We start from the raw sequence: 23036 nt of genomic DNA, 5'->3' as shown, positions 1-23036 counted from the left end.
ATCAATCAATCAATCAATCAATCAATCAATCAATCAAGTTGCATTTTATATAGCGCTTTTCCAGCTGCAACAGCCACTGTCTGTAGGGACGCCTGACCAAACCGGAGGTAACACGGGGATTCAAACCAGCAAGCCCCGTGTTGTTAGGCAACGGAATAGACCACCACGCTACCCAGACGCCCCAGATTTGTGCAATTTTAAATTGGAACTCAAATGTTATGACCTCCATAAATTAGGGCTGAAATGCTAAATCAGTAACAGGGAAGGAAGACAAAAAACAAGGGTAACCTGTACAGTAAAATGGAAAAGAGGAAAAAGAGATACATATAATATTGACCTTTGGAAAAGCAAAGAGAGACTAGTTAACATTATGTCTTGACAGTATTAATTTCATTAAGGGAACTTCGGCAGATACTTATTCTAATGGTACACGGTGCAACACTTCTCAAGCAGCAGCCTTGGCAATACTGCACGCTTTAAAGAACTGGCTGATAAGGAACTCCCAGGGAAGAAGCGACTCATTTTGTTCCTTGTTATTGAGGGTGTATCCCTTCAAAAATGTCCAAACTTTGCATGATATACTGAAGCTTTTTTTTACAATTTGACATCAATTAACATTAATATTGATCTGAAGAAAGGTATTCACAGTTGTCACTACCACAGCTTTGACAGTATTACTGTATATTGTTATTTTATAGGTTAAAAGGTCTGCACAGAAAACTCAAACTTCACACAAAATTCAAAGTGAAAATACACTGCAACAACAATCTGAATACCACATAGCAAAGATAACTAGAAAAATGCTTTTCCACAGAAAAAGCGTGTGAATACTGAGCTGCTGAAAGAAATCGCGAAAGCATTGCTGAAAATGGATAAATAGGAAAAGTCAAAAAGTCACTAGCCTACCTGAAATACCTGGAAACTGAAATGTGAAATGGCTGAATATTTTAAAAGTTTTAAAGGTATAAAAAACTGAAAAATTTGCCATAATGTGCTAAATACATTGATTGTTGAATGGTTTCTGTAGTTTAAGGTATGAAAAACTGGAAGTGGTGCAAAGATTTCAAAGTGCTCCCAGTCCCATTACAAACACACAACAAGGCTGTAACAAAACTTGCAAGCATTTGCAGCAATGGTTTATATATGGAAAAGGTTTGAATAGTCTGAAATATGTGACCCCACTGGTAAAAGAGTCCCCAAGTAGGCCTAGGTCATTGAACTGCAAAACCTGACCTGAACATTGTTCTTCTAAAAGAAGAAAAAAAGAGCTACAGTACATCAGAAGAAATGGTCTTTATTCGTTATGAGAGGAGGGATAGAACGAGAGGAGAGGTAGAATGAGAGGAAGAGGGGTAGAATGAGAGGAGGGGTAGAACGAGAGGAGGAATGGTAGAATGAGAGGAGGGGTAGTCATGAAGATGAAGAGTGACGAAGAGGAGGGGTAGTGATGAAGATGAAGAGTAGTGATGAAGAGGAAGGGTAGGAAGGAGGGTAAGAAGGCTGTAGGAAAGAAGGTAGGAAGGAAGGTAAGATTGTAGGAAGGAAGGTAAGAAGGTTGTAGGAAGGTAGGAAAGACGGTAGGAAGGAAGGAAGGAAGGTAGGTAGGTAGGAAGGAAGGTAGGAAGGTTGAAGAGGGAGGAAGAGCAGTTAAGAAGTGGCAGAAGCTGATCAAATCTACCAGGTGTTGAGAGTTGACAGTAATTAGGCTGGCAGTTGAGTTTCAAATTGATATGTGATGTCACAATAGGACTGAACATTCTAACAGGCAAAGTGTATGGCAGAATTGCTAAACTTTAGAGCTGAATTGTTCAAAAACTATAAAATATTTTTAAAATCTGAATAGTAAAGAGCTGAATGTCCTGAACTGTTTAAGCTTCAAATGGGGTTTCTAGCTCAAGAAATGAAGGAGGAAATACAGTTCAAAGGTGATGAGGGTTTCAACCTTTCCCCACAGACTTCCATTGTTTTGAAAAAGTAGAAAAAGCTTAATATGTCTAAAAGTATAAAAGATTAAAAAAAACGAAATATGAGCCTTAATGGACTTAAAGGGATGAACATTTTTATACCTGAATGTTTTCAGTGGCTAAAAGTATGAAGGAGTAAAAGAGGTGGAAAGGTTGCAAAAGTCCCCCATTGACTTCAAAAAATGGCTGAAAAAAGTTGAATATTTCAAAAGTTCAAAAGGTAAGAAAAATCTGAAAGGGGAGCACTAATGTCCTTAATGAGTTCAACATTTTGATAGTTGAATGGTTTCAGTAGCTAAAAGTATGAAGGAGCTACAAAGCGTCAAAAAATGGGCGGAAGAAAAATAAATAAAGAACTGCAAAGCAATAGTGTGAATGAGCTCTGGAATAAAAACTGGTATTCCTTATCAATCAGTCACTGTAGTGGCCTCTGTGTTTTTGTTCTTGTTACCAGAATCTGACTAACAGGTATTACTGATTATTGTAAATGAGTAAAAATGTCAAAACATTATGGTTTGGTACTTGAACAATTTCAAGGATAAAACATCTAGTTCTATTTCCCACGGGCTCCACCACTTATTTTCATGGTTCAGTGCAATGAAATTGACATGTATGAAGCCCACCAATCAGGATGAACCTACTCTCTCCCTTTGAAGTCAAGTCCATAAAAGGGGACCTTGGATGGCACTTCGTATCCACTTGTCCTCAGCCTCTGCTAATAGAAGAGCTCATTATCCAGTGAGAACAAGCGAGCCGTCTAACCTCCACCCCTGCTGTTCCACCAGCCCCTGAAGACTAGGTGGATTCAAAGTACCGACCACAGTCTCTTTTATGGACCGGACACCAAAGGGAGAGAGTTGGCTCATGCTGATTGGCCAACAATATACATGTACATTTCAGAGCGCTGAACAATGTAGATATAAGTGGTTATGCATTAGAGCCCTGTTAGAGGGCTCTGCCTGTAATCATAGAACTTGGGTTACAATACGTAACCTTCGTTCTTATTTAATGGGTTTTCACACTGTCCTCTCCCTCAGCACATGTAATATTGAACATAAATATAGCTTGTCTGTGAATGTTCTCATTCATCCAGGTCATGGTTAGACTAGCTTGGTCAAGTCAGAAAGGCACGAACCGATGAAGCCTCTTAGATGAGAGGCGAAACGTCTTCACGGATATATACCAAGTCTGGTTGCACTCGATTCCATTCCTTTGGATAAATATAGCTTGTCCTCAAGTGCATTAGGACAGGCCTAAATAGGGGTCTGAACAACATGCAGTCACAGATCAAACCCTATAAGATTGGCATTGTAATAGAGCCTCAGGGAATCACCAGCCAGGCAAAACACAAAATCTCATCACCGACTCTGAAAATGCTATTGCTGGTTATGTAAGTCTAAAGTAAAACCATGTCAGTAGCACAGCAAGATAAGAAGAATTAAGAACTTTGAAAAAACTGGAAAAAATACTGGCCATTTTGAATTCCAAACAAATGATATGAGTTAAATGTAAAATGGGGCAGGCCAAATTTTTCTTTATTCATTAGTAAGTAGGTAAGTAATAAAGTAAGCCATATCATCAGCCTTCAATGGGAAATCATTGTCTCACTAAATCACATGCAAATATGAATTTGAATGATGCCTTGCCAAGAAAATGCTACATATTTTGTTCTAGATTATTATCTATTAGCTGTCCCTTTGGTAACAATTGTTCTGCCTCTAATGCAAAATCCAATTTCCCCCAAACAATTTGCTGCAGCTTTTCACTTCCTTTGCTATTTAAATTATGTCCTTTTGATGCTAGTATCGTAAAACTGCTGAATTATGGACCCTCTCTTGGTGTTTGCATTGAAATGTGCGTAGGTGGCTGTAAAAATGCCAGCACTGTGACAACACCATTAGCACAGATGAGGATTGTAAGGTAAATCTGTGGCGATCCATTCCAGAGGCCCGCTGCCCACAGTCATTCTGATTAGCCCTCGCCTCCATGCATGTAATGACCTGCCAGCAGCACTAATACATCACACAGCATATTTGCTCTTACCCTGCCTACGATAGCATCTCCACAGGGAGAAGAAGGTGGAGATGTCGACTGAGTGATGACCTCTGTTTAGCTTGACCACGTCTCTGTTTAGATTAAACATAAGGTCATGGCCTTTTAATGTTCAAAAGCAATGTTAAGGAGCCACGACTCAGGTAGTGTTTACAAGCATATCTTGTGACCCAAGGTTAGAGGCAATTTTGTGGGTGAATAAAAGCAACTACTGTGCAGGCATATTGATAGAATTGTACAGAGGGGTCCAAATGCAGTTTTCATAGATGACAGAATCCCTTTTGGTCGCAGGGGGTTTGATCGTTATTTGGTGTGATTACTGTTACAAATGTAAGCATGCAAATCAGAAAGCAGAAACCCTGGTTGCAAGCCACCGCAATGCATTTCCTAGATTGAAGTAATGTCCTATTTACCACCTGGCATCAAACAATCCAACCCTGATCTTTCCTGGCTCACCTCTTTTAAAGGCGGTATCTCGATTTTAACAAGGTGACAGCCATGAACACTGTGTCTCTCTATATGAGTGTCGTAAAGTCTGTCATCCTTCCCTGTCTCCCTATCAATCACACCTTCTGAAATAGCCAGGCCCTTTTGCATTAAAGCCATTGTCTATTCCAAGTTTCCAATGAAAAATGAATTACAATGGGCAGTGATATGGGAATCACATACTTTGCTTTGGATCATTAAATGCAATTGTCTGCATAAATTACAGAGTTCCTGTCCAAATGTCCTTGAAATACATAAGTGCCTTGTATATCACTATCTGCCAACTCTAAAGATTTTATTCTGGTCGTTTTAAAGCCAGTAAATTTTAGATCTACATTATACTTTTCTGTTTTTATTTTATCTTATATCAGACATAAATATAATCTAAATTGGTGAAGTTACATTTTCATTTGTCAGGCTACATTTTTCAATACACGTGGCTCCGTGGAGGCAGTAGAAAAATTAGCAGGCACAATTAAAAGAAAGAGTATGTGGTTGGAGATGGCTGTACACGGCAGCTGCGGGACTGCAGGAAAAGCTTGGCTGTTGAAAGATGCTGCAATAAAACATCAATCTAAGCAGTTTCCCCAAAGGAAGGATGGAAGATGAGAGAGAAAGATATTGTAGAAGATGTAGAGATAGTCTGACAAAATAGAGATTTATGGGGTGATAAGAGAGACAGAACAGTTTAAAGAGAAAACCAGATGGAGATATAATTCTAACAGATAGCAGCAGAGTGCAACCATTTACAAACATCAGAAACAGACAGTGAATTGATCAAACTGTTGAGCTTAATGAGGGGATTCATACCAACCGAGTAAACTGTTCATTTGAAAAGTGTGTACCAGCAGAGTAATTAGTAATTGGCGGACCGTGTGATGCTGACAGAATGTCAAACAGAGCCAAGACTCATTCTAGGGTGAATCTCATCTTATGCACATTCACTGTGAAAAAGGGTTTACAGTGAGTTTGTACAAGCATAGCCACAGGCGACTTGTATTTTTCACTGTAAAAACAAAGAAAGCATACTCTTCCTTAAGATCTGCTTGTTGATGGCCACAACTTGTTTAATGTGAAATATGAGCTAAAACTAAAAGCGCTTGAAGTTGACTGAGGTGTCTTAATTGACAATTTAACCAAAACACTGGCATGATAAAGATGCTGTCAAAGCTCCTGTTTGAGGAACTGTGAAGTTCTGTAGTGAAATAATGAAATGTGCAATCACAGCAGCTCTTGATAAGATGTTGGAAAGCAAAAGCAGAGTGCTGAAGCAACAATCTATTATAGAAGGACAGACAAAAAGACAGACAGACAGACAGGATAGTTAGATAGATGGATACTTTGAAATGATATGAACTGTATATAAAACTATCAAAACAGAATCTATGTTAATAAGACGCATAACAACTTTACAAGTAAGGATCTTTACTGTCAAGTATTCTTGCACTATAATTTTCCACTGAAAGGAAAGAGTGACAAAACATTGGCCATTAGGCCTTGTGTAGATACACTTGGAGTCCCAATTTGATTATTCAATTTAATTTAAATAACCCTCGACTTTCCCCTTGTTCAACTGCCTCTTTCATTGTGTTGCCCCATAGCCAAGGTCGAAAGATAAATGCAATACAGCCCAGAGCAGCCTGAGCCTATTAAGCATTATAGAGAGGTGACATTATAGAGAGGTCAGAGAGGACTGAGCTCCATAAGCCTTCAGCTATTGTGACACCTCACAGATTTGACCATAAAAGTGAAGGGGCTCTAAATTCCCACCTGGATCACACCTCTTTGTCTGCCTAATCTGAGCCCAGAGAGAAAATGCTAGAGTCTGCAGTTATTCACACTGCATTGCATGACCGTGTGTGTGTGTGGGTGGGTGGGTGCAGTCATGAGTTTGTGTGGGTGGGCTGTCATTTTGATTTTGAACAGTTTTATACAAATGTGCTGCTTAAATACAATTCATTATTTGTCCAAAGGAGTTGAATCAAGTGCAACCGGACTTGGTATATATCCGTGAAGACGTTTCGCCTCTCATCCAAGAGGCTTCCTCAGTTCGTGCCTTTCTGACTAGACCAAGCTAGTCTGACTGGCTGGTGATGAGACTCAGAATTTATCCTCTAGGAGTCGTTGTCAGAGGTATAGATGTCCATGGCTCTTTGTGTTCCGATGTTTACCAACGCCCGTCGCTAACAGAGCCATAGATATGAGTGGCTCTCCTGTGCTCCGATGTCCAGCCGCGCCCGTCGCCATTGGAGCTATTGATTTGCATTTGTTTAGTAGCGACGGTTGTTGGGGGTGTTAGTTTCGATTTCATTATTCAGTGGTCATGAGAGTCGTTGGAGCCGTTAGTGACCGACTGTTGTTCTTGGAGGCTAGGCTTCTTGAGTCTCCTGGGTAGAGATGAAAGGACGGCATTGTAAGTGGGAGATAGGTGGTGTCGCAGACCTCCTCCTCTGTTGAGGGATGGTTTTTCCAGTTTCACATAGATGGCTTCCTTCACCCCTCTTTCAAACCATCTATCTTCTCTGTCCAAAATGTGTACGTTGCTGTCCTCAAAGGAGTGTGTCTTCTCCTTTAGGTGTAGATAGACTGCTGAGTCTTGTCCTGAGGAGTTTGGCCTTCTGTGTTGGGCCATCCGTTTGTGTAGTGGTTGTTTGGTTTCTCCTATGTATAGGTCAGTGCAATCCTCATTGCATTGTACAGCATACACCAGATTGCTTTTCCGGGTGTGTGGTACACGGTCTTTGGGATGAACCAGTCTTTGTCGGAGTGTGTTGCTGGGTTTGAAGTATACCGGGATGCAGTGTTTGTTGAAAATTCTCCTGAGTTTCTCGGAGACCCCAGAAACATACAGAATGACTGTGCTATTCCTTCTGTTCCTTTTCTCCTCGTCGCTCACCCGGTTGGTCTTTTTGGAATGTGTTGCAGTTTTCACAAAGGTCCAACTGGGGTAGTCGCTGGTTTTTAGAGCTTCCCTCAGGTGTTTGTGTTCTTTCCGTTGGGCCTGAGTGCTGCTGGGCACATTATCAGCTCTGTGTTGCAGAGTTGTGGTGACGCCCAGTTTGTGTTCCAGAGGGTGGTGTGAGTCAAAAAGTAGATATTGGTCTGTGTATGTAGGTTTCCTGTAAACCCCAATGTGAAGGCTCCTGTCTTCCCCAATGTGGACGTCACAGTCCAAGAAGGGCAAACTGTTGTTCTTTACATCTTCCCTTGTGAACTTAATGTTCTAGTCCACTGAGTTGATGTGTTTGGTAAACGCTTGCACCTCTTGTGTTTGGATTTTGACCCATGTGTCGTCCACATATCTGAACCAGTGGCTCGGAGGTGTTCCTCTGAAGGAGTTCAGGGCCCTGTGTTCTACCTCCTCCATATAAAAGTTGGCCACAATGGGCGATACTGGTGAACCCATTGCACAGCCGTGTTTCTGTCTGTAAAACTGGCCCCTGAATTGGAAATTTGTAGTGTTCAGGCAAAGGTCCAGTAGTTGGCAAATCTGGTCTGGGCTGAGGTTGGTCCTATTGTGGAGGGCGTCGTCCCGCATCAAATGTTGCTTCACAGTTTCCAAAGCCTCCATGGTTGGGATGCAGGTGAATAATGAGGTCACGTCGTAGGATACCATGGTTTCATCCGGTTCCAGTTTTACGCCTTGGACCTTGTTCAAAAGTCAATGGAGTTTTGGATATGGTGAGGTGTTTCGCCCACTAAAGGGGTCAAGATGTTGGCTTTATGTTTGGTAATGTTGTAAGTGACCGTGTTTATGCTGCTGACGATGGGCCTGAGGGGGGTTCCATCTTTATGGATCTTAGGGAGTCCATATATGCATGGACTATATAACACCCCCAACGACCGTCGCTGATAAACAAATGCAAATCAATAGCTCCGATGGCGACGGGCGCGGTTGGACATCGGAGCACAGGAGAGCCATGCATATCAATAGCTCCGATAACGACGGGCGCGGCCAAACATCGGTACACAAAAGAGCCACTCATATCTATGGCTCTGACAATGACTCCTAGAGGATAAATTCTGAGTCTCATCACCAGCCAGTCAGACTAGCTTGGTCTAGTCAGAAAGGCACGAACTGAGGAAGCCTCTTGGATAAGAGGCGAAACGTTTTCAGGGATATATACCAAGTCCAGTTGCACTTGATTCAACTCCTTTGGATCCTCTCACTCCAGTACATTCTCGTCCCCCTCTCCCTGTCTTCCTGTTCTCGCGATCTCTTCGACTATACTACAGTGTGAAAGCTCAGAAAAAATTACCTCGTTCCAAGAAAATTAGTACGTCGCTTTTTCGCCGCATAATATTCACGTTCTGAGTGAAAGTACTCATGACAAAAAAGCAACAGTTTGAAAAACTATATTGACGTGCGAACCAATCTTAAAAAAAAAGTCTCCAGTGTGTAAAGGCCTGTCCAAATAATATCTTGACTGCAGTCTGCAATGAAAAGTCATTGCGGTCTGGAATTGTCCAGACAAGATAGACATAACCCAATTTATTATAATGAATTAGCTATCGTCCATTTATTATAACAAATTGGCTATCGTCCTTGTTAGCTAATTCATTATAATAAATGGGACTGGACAATTCCAATGTCAAAAATGTTAACAACTCTCAATCTCTTTATTAAGACACAACCAAATCAGAAGTTCAGCCTCCATGCGCTACAGATTGTAGTATATTCAACGTTTACATAAAAATACAGATCTCTTATAAGAAAGTGAAGCATCTTTATTTAATCTCTTTAGAAAATGGATTTGCACAAAGCGCTGTCGCCGTCAGAGGTACAAGAGCCCGCAGATAGACTCGGCAGAAAAACAACAGAAATATAAGCGCCAACTGGAATGCAGACGTGGTAGCATTGTCAACTAACTGAGTGATAACGTTTGACAACTGGGGTGTGTCAGACTGCAATTACAATAGATAGTTTGGCTCTTTGTGGTAGAGAATACAATTCAGATGTTTCAAAATCCCCCAATCACTTGTTTGCTATGAGGAGCACATTCTTGGGCATCAGTGACCATGAACAAGGGACACAGGATCACAATGTGATGCCTCAGTTGTAACTCAGTGTATATGTCTGAAATTGAAGTGTGTGGTTGTTTATAGCCTTCTGAAAGGCTCTTTACAAAGTTGGAAGCATTTGAGCTTTAAATATCGCTGAAATATATGGGTAAGATCTGCAGCAGATTATGTGTAGGCTTGGCTCACCTAAGCCGAAGTATGTCTTACCAAATAGAGGGTACTCACATTGAAAATTTAAGAAAAAAAAGGGATTTTTGAGGGCTGTATAATGTTTTCCAGCATACTGTTGATCAGGAGTGAATGTAAATTACTGCTCATTAACATTATCAGTAACATTTTGCCACCGAATACTGGCCTGATGAGGGGCAAAACTCCCCGTTCTCTGGTGGCAAATTGGCAAATAGTGGTTGAATGATTTTAAATTTATTTAATGAGTTATTAAGAACTTATTGTTGGTTGCCGTAATAATAAAAAGTCCCTCCTCTAGAAACAATGTGGGGGAAACTTAGAGAATTTTTTTTTTTTTTTTGTCAAATTTAACTTTTCTGAGTGGTACAGTTAAATCAGAATAATTTCATTTCATGCATTTGCGCACATGAACGAAACATTGTTTTCCCCAGCCCACAGCAGTGCAACACAAAGACAAAAACACATCCAAAAATTACAAGAACTACAAGAACACATAAATCCAAACTAACAAATATCTAAACTAGGCCCTACCCGGATCAGCAGAGGGGGCGGAGCAGCGACCGGGACTGCTCAGAAAATAGGGTAATTGGTAAAGTACAATTGGACAGAAAAGGGGGGGAAATAAAAGCACCAACTGAACAACCAAGTACCACAGAGGACTCATCATCATCATCATCAGTTCCATAACCTATGAAGGTGGTAGGAGCACAGCTGATGCCTCAACAGGTTGAGTCATCATTGTGTTTCAGTAGGGGGAGTACCTGGTGGTCCCTGTCTCCTCTCCAGGTATGGATGGCCGTTGGTTCACAGAGGAACTCATCCGCCCTTTGACAGGTTTTGTTTTTAGTCCAACTGGGTGTCCACACACCCTCCTCACAACAACCCACAGGTAGAAGTGGGGGTGCCGGTTTAGTCACTGACGACACGACGGTTGCAGTTTAACGTCGTACCCAGGACGACCACAGACGAAAAGAAAAGAATAAGAATGGGAAAAGAATAAAGCTCTCATACACACAGCAGGTGGCCCGAGGCACAACAACCACACAGACACACAGACGGAGAGGGCAGAGTGAGACCGACGTGTGGCTGGAGCTGTCACAAATGGTGACGAAGCAGTCATGAACAACAACGACAAAAACAAAAGGCAGACAAGAGTGTGTAGAGACAGGCCTGGGGTCAAAGGGAACACAGGATGCAGTGCAGTCCACAACTTCATCCCCTCAATCACCACGTTGACCCCGAGCAGCACAACTGCTAGTCCTGAAAAGACAGGACAAGAGAGAGAGACCAGACACATGATAAGAAGACTCAAACAATCACAGCAACCATGCAGATAGACAGATAGTGGGAAGGGCGTAAAAGCTTTCAGGTGAAGGTATGAGTGTGGGATTTCCAACAGGAGGACAAAGAGTTAATACTGCTGCCAAACTTAAAAAACAGGCAAATTAGGATGCATGACATAAATCCAAGTAGAACATGTGTTACTCAATAATCCAGGTAAAATCAAACATCTTAGTCTAAACTGACAGCAGGTATCCCCCCCCCCTTATAAACAATACAATACAGTGGCATAACAGCGAAAACCAACAACCAGTTTCATATGCAAATATGGGTGTGACCATTTATCATGTGTACTATTCACAGAGGATTAGGGACTGTGCCCACTAACCAGAGTTTAGATGGCTGTGTGTGTGTGTGTGTGTGTCAGCCCTGTGATGGCCTGGCAGCCTGTCCACGGTGTCTCCCCGCCTGCTGCCCAATGACTGCTGGGATAGGCTCCAGCATCCCGTGACCCTGAGAGCAGGATAAGCAGTTTGGATAATGGATGTATATATTCTGGCATTCAAAACAAGTCACCTTGTGAATGATGCATGACTTTGACTACAAAAAAGTGAAAATTTTGCAGATCAATTGGTAGTATCCAAGCATGAAAACAGAAAGTGAACATGAGTGGAAATGCTCTTTATAAGGGAGTGAAGAGAAAACCCTGTTTGAATGTTAGTGAATGAGGCCCCTTGTTTCATCGTTACATTTCTTACAGGTGAGCCACCACCAACACCATTTTTTTCCTTCCCGGACTCCACTGACACACTACAACCCTGTGTGATATCTAGCCATCAGTCATCCCACAGTATCCCGTCTACTTGTATCTCATACTGCATATTGCCAACACATTCTTTACCTCTGGATTCAATCAATCAACTGGTCATATTTTGTCTCTGTACAATTCCCCCTGCAATCTACATTTTGTTGTGACAAACAAAACAAAATTTGACCCAGAAGACAAGCCCACACACAAGACATTATTGTGAAGTTGCAGAACACTGTATGTACACACTATATTGCAGCTGGAAACCAGTGAGATTAATATATATTGATCAGCCATTTGTTGGCTAGAACGTATACATACATGCATGCTCACATGGGCAGGCCTATATGTCTGAAACGTATGAAACGTATCTGTCAATAAACGTTGTGTCCAGATGAACTGATTCAACCTTCTTTGATCTAAGTGGAACAGGTCTCTAGACACCAGTAATAATGGTGTTGAATTAAGTAAGTGTAGTCAAGTCAAGTCAAGTCAAGTTTATATACACTCACCGGCCACTTTATTAGGCACACCTGTCCAACTGCTCGTTAATGCAAATTTCTAATCAGCCAATCACATGGCAGCAACTCAATGCATTTAGGCATGTAGACATGGTCAAGACGATCTGCTGCAGTTCAAACCGAGCATCAGAATGGGGAAGAAAGGTGATTTAAGTGACTTTGAACGTGGCATGGTTGTTGGTGCCAGACGGGCTGGTCTGAGTATTTCAGAAACTGCTGATCTACTGGGATTTTCACGCACAACCATCTCTAGGGTTTATAGAGAATGGTCCGAAAAAGAGAAGATATCCAGTGAGCGGCAGTTCTGTGGGCGAAAATGCCTTGTTGATGCCAGAGGTCAGAGGAGAATGGCCAGACTGGTTCGAGCTGATAGAAAGGCAACAGTAACTCAAATAACCACTCATTACAACCGAGGTATGCAGAAGAGCATCTCTGAACGCACAACACGTCGAACCTTGAGGCAGATGGGCTACAGCAGCAGAAGACCACACCGGGTGCCACTCCTGTCAGCTAAGAACAGGAAACTGAGGCTACAATTCGCACAGGCTCACCAAAATTGGACAATAGAAGATTGGAAAAACGTTGCCTGGTCTGATGAGTCTCGATTTCTGCTGCGACATTCGGATGGTAGGGTCAGAATTTGGCGTCAACAACATGAAAGCATGGATCCATCCTGCCTTGTATCAACGGTTCAGGCTGGTGGTGGTGGTGTAATGGTGTGGGGGATATTTTCTTGGCACACTTTGGGCCCCTTAGTACCAATTGAGCATCGTGTCAACGCCACAGCCTACCTGAGTATTGTTGCTGACCATGTCCATCCCTTTATGACCACAGTGTTCCCATCTTCTGATGGCTACTTCCAGCAGGATAACGCGCCATGTCATAAAGCTCGAATCATCTCAGACTGGTTTCTTGAACATGACAATGAATTTACTGTACTCAAATGGCCTCCACAGTCACCAGATCTCAATCCAATAGAGCACCTTTGGGATGTGGTGGACCGGGAGATTTGCATCATGGATGTGCAGCCGACAAATCTGCAGCAACTGCGTGATGCTATCATGTCAATATGGACCAAACTCTCTGAGGAATGTTTCCAGTACCTTGTTGAATCTATGCCACGAAGGATTAAGGCAGTTCTGAAGGCAAAAGGGGGTCCAACCCGGTACTAGCAAGGTGTACCTAATAAAGTGGCCAGTGAGTGTATATAGCACATTTAAAACAACCACAGTTCAACCAAAGTGCTGCACAAGCTTAAAATACAATATAAAATAAGTAACACATATGAATATAAAAATACATTTAAAAGTAAAATAAAGGAATTAAAATGTAAACAATAAAACACAAGAGTAAAAGTTTATTTGCACAATAAAACCATGGTGTCAAGCTCAACTTGAATTGAATGCCAGTGAGAAGAGGTAGGTCTTTAACAAAGATTTAAAAGTCTCTAGGGTCTGAGCGGATCTTATGTGTCTTGGTAAGTTGTTCCAGAGATCAGGGGCAGCAGCTGCAAAGGCTCTGTCACCCCTATTCTTGAGCCTGGATCTGGGAACATGTAAGAGCATCTGGTTTGCTGACCTGAGTGCTCTGACTGGTGTATGATAATGTATTAGCTCAGAAAAATAAGATGGTGCCAGCCCATTTAACGACTTGAAAACAAGTAATACAATCTTAAACTGGATCCTAAAACAGACAGGAAGCCAATGAAGGGAGGCCAGTACAGGCGTTACGTGAAGTGTACGATAATAATTCATAGTCACTGCAAAGTCTCCAAAAAGACCTTTTAAAGATTCAGGTGCGCCTTAAAGGGAAAAGGTTTTAGGCATTTCATGAAGGAAGTAAGTGAGTCAGCAGCTCTGACAGAGACTGGGAGTCGTTCCACCATTTTGTGGCCAGCGATCGAGAGAAAAGTCTGGACAGCTCGTTGCTTTAGTACGGGACACAGATAGTAGCCTACCAGAGGTAAATTGAAGAGCTTGAGCAGGAGTGCACGTGTTAATATGGGTTTGCAGGTAAGTTGGTATAGTTCCTTGAACTACCCTGAACGCCAACACCAGGGGTATGAACTTTATATGCACCAGCAGATAGCCAGTGTAAGGACACAAAGGGAGGGGTGACATGGGTGCATAGAAGCAGGTTGAAAACCATTCACACAGCATCATTCTGGGTTATTTATGGTTGAACTGCATGTGCTTGGAGACCTGCAAGAACTTTATTGCAGTAGTCTTGAGCCTGACCCAGGAATTGGGTGGTGTAATTTGAAAGGTACAGCATTTTTAAGTATCAATAAGCAAGCCAAATCGAACGCAACTGCTCATCAAATGATAATGAGACTAGACAAGCTATTTTGTTTATATTTGAAAGAAACCACAAAAGCCTCTCTAATGTCAGCAGGAAGTTTATTTCAAAGAAGAGGTGTGCGGTAAGAAAAACCGACGCCGTTTGATGCTCATGATGCTTATGTCTTTATGCATGCTCAATAATCCAGGTAAGGAAATCACAGAAAGTTGAATCAGTTCATCTAGACACAATGTTTATTGAGAGAAATGTACTGAAACACACTGAGAGAAATGCACTGTTGTATTAAACCAGACAGACTACCATGTAAAAGTTATGATGTTACTTAACGACATAAATACCTATGAGCCCCTGAAATGAGATCCAAGCAGGGGTTGCAAGAAAAAGGTAACAGATTATCTGGAGCTGTTAGAACAGGACAATGGTATTGACTGAATTTTGTACCACAGATTATACCCAAGGGAAGCTACACCTAGTCTGTATGGTTTACCTAAAATACAGAAACAGGATGTGTCATTACTGCCTACTGTTAGTATGATTAACTCAGTGACCTATAACATCTCTAAGTTTCTGGCATTTATTCTTAACCTACATCTATTCTTAACCTTAATCACATTCAGAACAGTGTGGATTCTGTGGATAAGGTGAGGGACGTCATTATGGAGGGGGATGAAACAATGGTCTCTTATGTTAAGTCTCTCTTCACGTGCATTCCTGTTGATGAAGCAGTGGAGGTAGTCCGCATGAAATTACAAAACGACCTCACCCTTAGCAATAGGACCACCCTCAACACTGACCAAGTGTGACTGCTCCTGAAGCTGTCTTCAGTCCACGTACTTCACATACAGGGGGCAGTACTACAGACAGAAGCATGGGTGTGCCATGAGTTCCCCATTTTCAGTGGAAAAAGAGGGTTCTGATGTCCTATCCAGGGACACCACTTAGCCATTGGTTCAGATTTGTGGATGACACCTGGGTTAAAATTAAATCTCAGGTCATGCCACATTTCACTGACCACATTAACTGTGGACAACCCCTTCAAATTCACCAGGGACAATGTGAAAAATTACAGGTTATGGGGGAATTGGTGATGGGGGAATTGTTGATGTTTACCATAAACCAACACATACTGATCAGTACCTAAGGTCTGACTCTCATCATCCCCTGGAGTGCAAACTAGGAGTCATCAGGACGCTGTACCACCGAGCTGACAACATCCCCACTGACACAGCGGCCGGGGAAGAGGAGAAATCCCACATTAAACAGGCCCTGGTTAAGTGTGGTTATCCTAACTGGGCATTTGTCAAAGCCAGGAAGACGCCCAAACAGTGCACCAGCCGATCGAAGAGAGGAGAAGGACAACAGCTGCCTAAGCATAAACCAGTGGTGATTCCTTATGTGGCAGCAGAGGCAGAACAGTTGAGATGCGTATTTTCCAAACACCACATCTCAGTTGTTTTCAAACCCCAAAACATGATGAGCCAGAAACTGGTCCACCCCAAGGATCAGGTCCCACAGCACAGAGCAATATAGTGTACGCTGTTTAGTGCTGGGAGGACTGTCGTGACGTGTACATTGGGGAAACCAAACGGACACTGGCCAAGAGGATGGCACCACACAGGAGAGCGAAGATGTCAGGCCAGGACTCCGCAGTCTACATCCATCTACAGGCCGGTGGCCACTCTTTCAAGGATGAGGATGTACACATCCTTGATAGGGAGGAACGCTGGTTTGAATGGAGAGTCAAAGAGGCCATCTATGTTAAGAGGGAACGTCCATCTCTGCATGGGGGGGGCAATCTGTCACCATCTTACAATGCTGTGATTGCAAACATTCTCAAATCCTCTGTGAATAGTACACATGGCCATTGTAACTCTATAGTTAATGGTCACGGCAAAATGGATATGAAACTGATCATTGGTTTCGGTCATTATGCCACTGTATTGTCTATAAATCTAGTCAAGTAGGTTTTAATTGTCCCCAGAGGGGGAATTGTTGTGTAGCAGCGGAAACATTTAAACACACAAACACTCCACAGAACACATAAGGCAAATAAATACATGTAGTGAGGAGAACAAAGCCAACAAAAAGCAATGCAACAGTAAACAGTTGACAGTGTTTATCAAGGTGGAGCTGGTATACTGGAGTTTACTATTGGAGTTTAGCAGTGAAATGGCTGAGGGAACGAAGGAGTGTTTGTATCTATTGGTTTTGACCACTGGGTGTTTGAAGCGGGAACCAGAAGGCGAGGACTGAAACTCTAGGTGAAGGGGGTGGGTGCTGTCGGACAGGATGGATTCCGCTTTCCTTAACATCTGTTTGTTATATAAATTATATATAAGGGTGGGGATACCTGCAATCAGTTGAGACTGAAGAGGTCACTTAGATGAGCGATGAAACGTATCCGTCAAGAAACATTATGTCCAGATGAACTGATTCTACTTTCTGTGACATGATGCTGATGGCGTAAGCGCAGGGTAGAACAGCTGTTCTCTGGAAACTGTAGTAAACCCTGCATTTTTAGGGGGATGTGGTGCTCTTTTAGATGTCCGTTCATTTATTTGGTGTGCGTAGCCACCCCATCCAATTTATAAAATATGGTATGGGGCTGTATTGTTTCCCAGCATTGGGTGGAAGGTAGGGAGACACCCTGGATAGGTTACCAGTCCATTACAGGAACCACATGCAAGTACCTATACACACCATTGATCCCTTTGGTCAATTTTAATTTTCTTAAAGTCCCATTAACATGCAAGTTTTTTTGACTATGGGATGAAACCCACGCAAACACAGGAAGAGCATGCTAACTCTTATTTTCTTGTCCCGGTGTCTTTTTGTATTGCCAGTAGTTTCTGTCCTTGGAAATGACCTAAGACTACCAAGCTAATGTGCAGTAGATGCTCACCTGGCGACCTGAGTATGCAATCATCCACACACCATATGAGAATGAAGTCTTGGGTTGTCATCGTTATATACAAATAATGAAGTCTCAGATACACTCAATTCTCTCAAAATGACAGTTAGATGCCCGCTAAGTCCTGGAACATTGAAGCAACAATGCTAAAAAAAAAACAAAACAAACATCTGGGTTATTTTTATGTATGTACAAATCTTCAACATGACTTAAGAGCACACCCAGCCTCGCTGAAAATTACCTGCTCATTTGAGATAAAAGAAGTCAGGCAAGCTCTACAGGGACGAGGAAGCATGTTCACACCTTCCAATTCTCAATTCCCAACCATGAAATTCCTGTTAGAGCGTCATGAAAAAATACAGCAGCAATGAACATGCAATATTAAAGAAAACCCAATTAACATCAATTCTGCTTCCTTTTTTTTAATTATGTCACACATTAAATGAAGAGTGCATCCACAAATAGTAGCCTGAGTTTTTATACGACTTCCAATCCAGTGAAGTTAAAAAAAAATGTCAGAGGGATATGAGAAGGAACGGGGCTTCAATGGAGGACCTGCAGGGAGTCTATATCACGTTTAAAATTATATAGTGAGCCACAAAAGGTCTTGATAGATATCAAAATAATGATGATCGTCATACTTCTGCATTAAGTCAAGTCAAGTCAAGTTTATTTATATAGCACATTTAAAACAACCACAGTTGAACCAAAGTGCTGCACAAGCTTAAAATACAATATAAAATAAGTGACACATATGAAAATAAAAATATATGTAAAAAAGACATAATAAAATAAAGAAATTAAAATGTGAACAATAAAACATAAGAGTAAAAGTATATTTGCACAATAAAACCACGGTGTCAAGCTCAACTTGAATTGAATGCCAGTGAGAAGAGGTAGGTCTTTAACAAAGATTTAAAAGTCTCTAGAGTCTGAGCAGATCTGATGTGTACTGGTAAGTTGTTCCAGAGATCAGGGGCAGCAGCTGCAAAGGCTCTGTCGCCCCTATTCTTGAGCCTGGATCTGGGAACATGTAAGAGCATCTGGTTTGTTGACCTGAGTGCTCTGACTGGTGTATGATGACGTATTAGCTCGGATAAATAAGATGGTGCCAGCCCATTTAAAGACTTAAAAACAAGTAATAAAATCTTAAACTGGATCCTAAAACAGACAGGAAGCTAATGAAGGGAGGCCGGTACAGGTGTTATGTGATCACATCGTATTAAATAACTCTAGCTCTTTTAATGGTGCCGTTGTTTTAAGATGAGGGCATGGCTGTTTTGCTCACTGTTTAGCATGCAAGGCATGGCCATCCAGCTGTAAAGCAATTCAATAGAGGAATGCCATTAGCCTTTCAGCTCATGTGAAATGCAATTTTTTTTTTGTACAATTATCAAACTAAGGTGTCAAACACAATGCAACAGCAAAGTTTGATTTCAAAGTTTTCCCAGTCTGAAAGCTGAGCGCTACAGATAACATTTGTGCATTCGGTCATGTTATTCACCAAATATTATTAATGGGACTTAGCTTCATTCCATAACTCATTTCTCTTCAAAAGCTCTGTAAAGGCTGATTATGTGAGTCAATAGACCGAAAACCATGATTGAGCCATTATTAAACCATCAGTCTTGCATATTGATGAATATATAATGAGGCCCACATCGCATATAAACTGCCAATTTAAATAAATAGGGTGTTCCCCAGAATGAATAGTGAATAACAAATAATTTTTTTTTCTGGAATATAAAGCCTTTTTTCCAAGCCAATATAAACTGAATGATTTCAAGTTGCCATTTTGGGGGTTCACTCTCATTTATCGCTTTTTAGTTTTGTTCAGAGAGCAACACACAGCCATCACGCTTGTCGCTATCGTCTATTGTACCTTTAGTTGTTGAGACTCAGATTTACTTTATAATCTTTAATCTAATCTAAATTAAAATTTTAAATTAAATGATCAATTTAAATAATAACCTAATCTAATCTACTTGTTGAGACCCAGATTTACTTTCTAATCTTTGTTAATAATTTAGCAAGTCTGTTCAGCCCTTAACATGAAAAATTAAATATATTGCTAATTGTGTAAATTACTCTTTGGATTAAGACTGCACATTGTGTATGTTAGAAACACACGTTTGCCTTGTGTGGGCAACTGTTTCTTCTCTTCCGGTTCAGCTTTCATCTTTATATCTGAATTGTGCTCCAGCCGGTGCTGCCGTATTTCAGCTTGGCTCCACCTGGGCAACATGCTTCACCTTTCTTATACTACTTCTGGTATTCTGCCATCTATGTTGTTTTAACTTGCCATTCATAATCGCTTATTTGTTATAATGTTTTACTGATTTGTTATTTATGCTTTATGCTCCTCTACTGTCCTCTTCTTTATTGCTCTCTTTTTTTGTTTTAGTTCTTCTGTTCTTCTACTCTGTAGTGTCCTTGAGCTCTTGGAAAGGCGCTGGACAAATAAAATGTATTATGGTTATTATTACGGTGACAGTGTTCTTTCTTCCGAGCAGTGGTAGTCAACAACTGCTCTCGGGCAGGCAGATAATCCCTTTTTCAAGCATGTCCGGGTTTATGAGAATCTGCTGGCAGTACCTGCCTTGGTTGTCACTGGCCATCAGTCACACAGAGCCATAACACACACACACACACACACACACACACACACACACACACACACACACACACACACACGGTTTGGTTTCAGCACGTAACCTTGAACGAACACTTACAGTGTGTGTGTGTGTGTGTGTGTGTGTGTGTGTGTGTGTGTGTGTGTGTGTGTGTTAGGGTCAGAGGCAATGGGGGGGGGGGCTAGTGGTGGGCGTGGGAGTGAGGATAGATGTGTAGATAAAATGTTGGGGAATTTTGAAATTTCAATGAATTATGACGACCTTTCGTCACATTTTTCTTTGTGTTTAGCAAATTAGCTCAGCCAATAATCATGATCGCTCTGCTACTTGATGTACTTCTCACTCCACTTCTTGTGGTGTTCTGGGCTGTAGACCAGCCCTCCCGTCTCCTCTGTTGTCTACGGCAGATGAATGGAGGACGGGGAGTGGAGGTGGTCAGTGGATGGAGTCAGACTGAGAGTGGACGGTTCCTTTTCCTCTTATACACCCTCTGTTGACTTCCTGCTGTCATCTTTTCTGCTCTGTACCCTCTCTGATGCTTTTGTGTGAACTGTCTTTTGGCTTTGCACGATGGCTGCTTCAGGTGTTGCCTTCTTATCGCAGTCTAGTCTCTGTGATCACTTTACTTTAATTCTTTCAGGGTCCTGCCCCCCCCCTCTCCTCTGGTTTTACAGTTTTTGGTACATTCACCTTTACTCTCTTTTTATGGATTTTTTTTATGATTTTTTTTTGTAAATCCCCCCCCCCTTTTCTCCCCAATTATACTTGGCCAATTACCCCACTCTTCCGAGCCGTCCTGGTCGCTGCTCCACCCCCTCTCCCGATCTGGGGAGGGCTGCAGATGTGGAGTCGCCAGCCGCTTCTTTTCCCCTGACAGTGAGGAGTTTCACCAGGGGCACGTAGCACATGGGAGGATCACACTACCCCCCCCCCCCCAGTTCCCCTTCCCCCCTGAACAGGTGCCCCGACCAACCAGAGGAGGCGCTAGTGCAGCAACCAGAACACATACCCACATCCGGCTTCCCACCTGCAGACATGGCCAATTGTGTCTGTAGGGACGCCGACCAAGCCGGAGGTAACGCGGGAATTCCAACCAGCGATCCCTATGTTGGTAGGTAACAGAATAGACCGCTACGTTACCCAGACGCCCAATATTTTATCTTTTAAGCATTAAATTAGCCGTGCAAATTGATATTTTGCGATCATAAAATGCATTTATTTCCCCACAAAAATGGCCCCCTGGGGGGGGGGGTGTCTTTGGTAAAGTCCTGTGCAGGCCAGTGTGATAGACAACCATGCTCTCTTCGGGGGAACCTGTTCAGTAATTCTGAGGTCCACTCCTGCACCACGGTAAGGTAGTTTGTTATAATTTCAACCACAGAAGGTGGCTTATCTAACTTCTTCTTGTCCATTATGTGCTCTAAATGAAACAGTAAAGAACACCTTTCATGTTTCATTGATATCTGTATAACCCAAGACGACGCATGCATTAAATCGCTTTCTTTTCACTTGTTTAGTTTTAGAGCCCAGGGTGGATTGAAGACTGAGGAGTGATTGAGAAAAAAGAAAAAAAATGTGTGTGTGTGTGTGTGTGTACACACCTCTCTCTTCACTGAAACCATCTAAAATTACTGACTCTACTTTGTCAGGAGGACTCCACAGCAGTCCGTGTTGTGACTGAAAAACACAAGGTACTCTATCACCCTGCTGCTCTACTCCATCTCTGGAAATAAAATGAAACCCTCTTCACTCTTCCCGCCCCCTATTGTGTAGGGGAAGCATCTCAAACTTTACGTCCTCATGACAGAACGCAGCCTCCATGGTAAATAACAAATTGGTAATATAAAACGAGTTGCTTAATTATCACTAAATAGTACTATACTATTTTATCAAATGTTTGGTAGGTCAATAGCTGACCGCTTCGGATGTTTATCCATCTTCGCTGTATGCTAATAGCTAACAAGAATCCAGGGCACCGGTTAGGAACACAAGTACAACTGGCTAATAAAGAATTGCATCCATCTGCCCAGAAACATTTCAGTTAAAGTTGGAATCCAATAAACTGAAATATGTGCAGGAAAGTGGCACTCAAAAGAACTACGCAAAATCTACTTCAGAGCACAATGCTCCACACCAGGCAGCACAGATTACCAATTACACCTAATTGGCAGGCTGGTCAACACTTCTGTGAAAACCCAATCCTGAATCTCATTCAGCGGCACTCGAGCACACCTCCATTTCAATCAGCAAATGAAGTAGCCTCGGTAAAATATGATAAAACTCATACATTTTTAACAAGCCTGCCCAGGCTACTCTCCTCCACCGCCAGTCTGCACCCGGACCACTGCCTGTCCGGTCCCATCAGCCACTGAGCAGCCAGACACAGTGGGGTTAATCAGTGTCACTAATGGAGGCTGGGCTGCTTGGGGACATGGCCATTACCAGTACAGGAGGGGATCAAGGGGTGTGGAATGGTACAGTCAGTTGGAATTGAGATCGTGTATCCCTGATGTGTAGGAGCAAGTGAAGGTACTGGAAGAATGAAACTGTACATTTACCTTTTTTTTTTCTCTGAAAGGGCCAACCTGAGAGAAAAAGAGACGTTGTGTGTGGGCTAGACTATTTTTAATTTGAATTTGCAATGGGTCATCTGTCCGCTCAAAATAAGATCCATCTTAGTTGTTTTGGGAGATTCTATATTGTTGTAGGTGCTGAAATGGGGAAGAAATTGTGACTGAAAGGGATGTTTCAGCTCTGTAAAACATTTCATAGTTTCTGGGTTAATAAATCCTTGCAGTGAGCCACAAAGTCATAAAAAGTCATGAAGTCATTAAAGTCATGAAGTCATAAAATGAAGGCCCTCGTAAT

This window comes from Lampris incognitus, chromosome 2 (genome assembly GCF_029633865.1).
Source record: "Lampris incognitus isolate fLamInc1 chromosome 2, fLamInc1.hap2, whole genome shotgun sequence".
Taxonomy (NCBI): Eukaryota; Metazoa; Chordata; class Actinopteri; order Lampriformes; family Lampridae; genus Lampris; species Lampris incognitus.
The sequence above is the reverse complement of the archived record's forward strand: the minus strand, read 5'-3'. Positions refer to the sequence as shown.